We start from the raw sequence: 5,507 nt of genomic DNA on the forward strand, positions 1-5,507 counted from the left end.
ATCTGAATTTTTGCATGTTGAATCTTCTGGATGTTAAGTTTGAATGTGAAGTTTTGTGGATTTTTTTAGTGCATTTCCAATTTGTTTGAGATTTTCCTTTCTGTTTGACCAATTGTGGACTTTTTGTGAGTCATGATCTTATATGATTTGTGAAATTCTTGATGTTTATTGGATGGACCTGAAATTTTGCAGATATATTCTAGACACCTTGAAGTTTTCCATGGCTTTGGTTTGATGTCCATATCATGTTTGGATTCTGTTTTATGCTTGCTTGAAGTTGATGTATGATTTTGTGCTCTCATTGAGCTTGTTTGAGCATGCTTTGACTTATGGATTTAATTGACATGCTTCCACTTGTCCAAATGACTTGAATTTGGTGTGATGATCCTTTAATGAATGCTGTTTAGACATGATTTTTCTTGGGATTTATTGAATTGTTTTTGAGTTGATGTGGATTGAATCATTCTGTTTGGTTCTATGAGCTTCAAATTGCATGCTTTGCCTTCTTTGCCTCATGAAATAAAATTGGTTGATGATATGGATATGAGACCACTTGGATTTGTTTCTTATTTGATTAATCTTGATTCTTGATAATTTTCATGTTCTGTTTTTGTTTATTGCTCCCATTTTGACCCTAGGCCATGTCCTAGTGGTTAGTGCTTAATGTTTGAGCTTTGTTTCAGGTCAAAGAGCACAATTGCTTATACTTGATGATGTGCACTCAATTGGAGTTGGTCCCTTGCTTGTTTATGACTAACCTTGAGTTTGTTTTGTAGGCTTTGAGACTTGTGCTTAGGCCTTGTGGCTTGCACCTTTGTGCATTGCTTTGCTTGATTGTTGTTTGACTGTGTACAGTTAACTGTTGACCATTGTCTGTTTGACTTTTGTTTGAGTTGAGTACTGATTATGCTGGATTGTTTTCAGGTACCTTAGTTGCTATAGTTCCTTTGTGAACTTGCTTTTGCTTTGCTTGCTAGCTTGAGCACTGAGGTAAAACTTTCTAACTGCATGTAGTCTGGAAGACCTGGCCTGTTACTTGGCCAGGCACCTGTCTGAAGTCCTCCTTAAGAGGCAATGCCTGTGTTTGTTTATTTTTGTCCCCAAGCAGGAAAAGACCATTTATAAGGCAATTGGCAGATACAAGAGATGTGTAGTCCATCTCTTGCTATTCAGTGTGTCATCCCTTGGCTCACATCACATGTTGATGCCTTGTGGATCTTAACCCAAGATCAGTTGAGTCAGTCATAAGTGTAGAAGGGTTCCCACTTTCTGGACCCACACTTCATCTGTCATGAAGCTCTCCCAGACCAGGGATAAGAGCTGTGAGGCACACCCCTCACTTCCTATTTCATCCGCTTCACCCTAACTCTCAATGTTAGGGTTAAGAGCTAATATCACCCTGATACAGTTGGCTTGCTTTTGCAGCCTAACCCTTGTTTGAGCCCCACTTTGTGTGTATATAGTGTGTGCTATTTGTGATTGTTTGCTTTTGCCTGTGCTGTATAGGATAGCTTGCTCCCTGTGCAAGTTAGATAGCAACCTGAACTTAGGGATGATTTGCATGATAACATCTAGGCTCGAGTCGTAGTCTCCCTAGTTGTGTCTCCCTTTGTTATCTGGTTAGGCTAGTCCTTTGTCCCTGCGTAGGGGAACTACGTTGCCCTGATCCTCATACCAGATGAGGTACGTAGGCAGGAGATGAGCTGATCTCTCCGGGCGCCCTTTTGTTTTGTCTTTGTGTGTGTTAGGAGATGGATGTAAGCCCAGCGATTCCCATTTCGTATCCTCTTGTTGTGTGCTCGGAGTCCGATGTAAGTCCAGCGATTGGCATTTGGTTTCCAGTGTGTGTGTTTGGTTCGGAGTCTGATGTAAGTCCAGCGATTGGCATTCGGTTCCCATGTTTGCCTTTTTGTGTGGAGTTTGACGTAAGCCCAGCGATTGGCAGTCGATTTCCTGTGTTGTTTTGTCTTGCGTGCGTTAGCCGAGCTACGAGTGCTCTGATTCTTCTCTAGTCAGAGAAGATACGTATGCATAGGGTGCGACATCCTAGCGAGCATGTTTTTCCCCTGTCCGAACTACGTCGACTCTGATGTCTATGCCTGATAGACTACGTAGGCCTAGGATGCGATATCCTGCCGAGTTAGTTTCTATTGTTTTTTGTGTCTCTTTCAGCCAGTGTGTGTTTGTTTGTGAGCAGTGTTTTAGCAACCATATTCCTTCCTTTTGTGCGTGGATCCCGTCGAGTACGACGGATGCGTAGGGGTGCTAATACCTTCCCTTCGCATAACCGACTCCCGATCCCATTCTCTTTGGTCGCGAGACCATGTCTTTTCCAGGTTTACTTCGAGCGTTTCCTTTCCCTCTTTTGGGATAAATAACGCACGATGGCGGCTCTGTTGTTCCTGTTTTCCCGCCGATTTTTCGCGTAATGCGACAGGGAGGACACAGCATGGGTCTCTCACTCCTCCTTCCTAGCAAATCCTCCATATTTCTTTGCTGAGGAGTTGTCATCTCTGGATAACCGTCCCTCACGAACCCCTTCCTCCAATCTCATCCCCATATCCCTTTTCTTTGCTGATAGATGTTGTCTTCAACACGGGGAAGGGTGTGCACAACGGGAGGTGGCACATATAGGACCGGGCTAGATGCCGGCATGGAAGCGAGAGTAGGAGCGAAACCCTCTGGCACAAAATTAGCAGGAATTCCCCAAGGGAACCCGGCTGGCATAGTCGGAGCAAAGTGGGTTGTTGCAGCAGGCACGGTTGACGCAACTATCTCTGATATAACAGTCCTCGTTAGAGGAGTTGCAGGAGTTGGTGAAGCTTGGCTCTGGGCGGCCAAAACTGACTCCATCATGGCAGTCAGCCTAGCAATCTCTTCCTTCAGATCCTGGTTCTCTTGCTCTAAATGCTCCATTATCTTTGGATGATTAGCTCTTGTGTTATACCGATGCGTCAGCTTATCTTCAAAATAAATGAAGAGCAAAGAGTTAGACCACTGATCAAGAGCTCAGAACAAAACCTGCTTAAGCATATGATGCATGCAATAGTTGTGCATATGGTTTGTTTTTATTTGAGGAACTTTATAGAGATCTATTTGCAAATATTTGGAAATATTTAACTTTTAAGACATATATGGAATACTCATAGCAATAATATTTGGAAACTTTTTACACCAATGAAGTAGTACAATTTTGGTAACCAAATACAATACAAGAGAAAAGGAGGATAAACATCCTATGGAGCCCTAGAAACAATCGTCCAAAGCCCTTGAGATCGGAAGATAAGCTGCACGAAGCCTCTTCACCTCTCTCTTATAAGCTGCTTCCATATCGGCCTTCTCCTTGGCCAGCTGATCATACTTCCTCTTCCAAAACCTAGATAAGTGAGGAAGAAGAGAAGTAACCACGTCATCAGGCTCATCAATAACTTGATGCTCTAGAAATTTTATCACTGCATCCTTATCGTTGAGCTGCTGAAGTAGTTCCTCACGCTCACGAACCCATGTACGCGACTGGTCTTCATCTCTCAACTCCTCTACTCCTTGGTTAGGGAGGGTTGAAGGCCCAACCATAACCATAGGGGTAGGTCTCGGATAATCGTATGGCATGCGGTACTCAAAAGCTCTCTTCCTCACCCAAGCGGTGTTGGGTTCCAAAGCAATACAATTCTTCGGACCAAGCTCTTTCCTTCCCTTCCTATGAACTTTGCGCCAGGCGCGGACCATCCAACCCTTCAAGTTCTGGGGATCTTTACCCTCTTCAAATAATAAGCCTTCCAACAAAACGTCGTTAGGTTTATCCTTTAAGGGGAACCCAAGCTGATGGCGAGCCAAAACAGGGTTGTAGTTAATTCCACCACATGTACCAAGAAGAGGCACATTGGAGAATTCACCACAAGAATCAATAATCTGAACGCCATCATAAACACGATTATACCAAGAGATATCATCATTAGTGAGAGACATAAGTCTCGCAGACCACTGTAGACATCCCTTGTTCTCCTTGAAGGCAAGCGTCTGAGGCAAGTGCGAAATAAACCACTTGTACAACAGAGGCAGACAGCATACAATGGATCCACCACCCTTTGCATTCCTCATATGCAAAGAGAAATAAGTGTCACCCAACAGAGTCGGAACAGCATTAAGAGAAGAGAAAATCCTAATAGCGTTCACATCCACAAAATTGTCGATGTTGGGAAATAACACTAGCCCATAGATGAGTAGCACAAATATGGCTTCAAAGGCATCCTCACTCATGGCCTTCCCAAATAAAGTAGCTTGAGCAATGAGAAAATCAGATGGGAGACCTTGAATTCCACCTTTGGTAGTCATATGAGCAACAATATCAGATATATCTATGTGAAGCATATCAGCAATCTCTTGGGAAGAAGGAACCCTCTCCAAACCACTGAACGGCAACTGATCCAAGATAGGTATACCCACATGATAGGCATACTCCTCAAGTGTAGGCAAAAGCTGGAAATCCGGAAAAGTGAAGCATCGATACAGAGGATCATAGAACTACACCAACACACTCATCAGACCTTCATCCACTTTGGTAGAAAGAATAGACAGGAGCTTCCCATGGCGAGCTTTGAACTTTGAGGGCTCTAATAAATAAGATGTCAAACTCCTTAACTCTTTCAAGTCGGGTTCTCTGAAACTGTACTTCTTCGTATTCCTTCTTTGCTTATCCATGTCTGAAAATTTGCAAATAGACCTCTTAAGTTCCTTGAGATTTTTGTTGATGATATGGATGCAAATGAATGCATGAATGCATGGATGCAACAATCACACTCAAGGATAAAGCAAGTCACACCATACAAAGGTCACGGGATGGCTCAAGTCATCGTCAATTTCAATCATCCATTTTGGTGGATTATGGTTTACACCTTATCAACACCCAAGTTCCATTGATATTGAGGATATACGAGAACGGATCAACCGCGAATCAAGGGTTTGTTGTAAGTCACGAGCATGGAGTCTCGGTTAAGAACCACCCAATGGGAGTGTACTATGGTTAAACCTGACAATCATGTTCTAAAAAGGTCCCCATAGTCATCATCTCATCTTTCGGATATTATCGGATAAAACGACTACTCGCATTCCCAAAATATTCTCAAGAGAGACTCTTATGAGTGTAGTATCGCGTAACAATCGTATCAAATCTTACACTTGAACGACCTTCGCACTACATCCTAAAATAGGCCAAGATGGGCTAGGTATCTAAGGTCCTTGGCTTCTAAGGTTTATATTGGGAAGAATAATGCCTAACCACGACTACTCGTTTGACATTATTGATCCCAACAAGACCTCCACCAAGTGAATGGGCTTGCAAGTCAACTTGCTAAGGAATAACTCCACACAAGTCAACAAGACTATACCATTCTCATATCATAAGTGCACTCGAGTTCGGGTATAGAACTCATCTCACAAGAAACCACCAAGCACACAAGCAATTAGTATATCAAGCAATTCATATATTACAAACAATACAGTCATCCCAA

This window comes from Lathyrus oleraceus, chromosome 3 (assembly GCF_024323335.1).
Source record: "Lathyrus oleraceus cultivar Zhongwan6 chromosome 3, CAAS_Psat_ZW6_1.0, whole genome shotgun sequence".
Taxonomy (NCBI): Eukaryota; Viridiplantae; Streptophyta; class Magnoliopsida; order Fabales; family Fabaceae; genus Lathyrus; species Lathyrus oleraceus.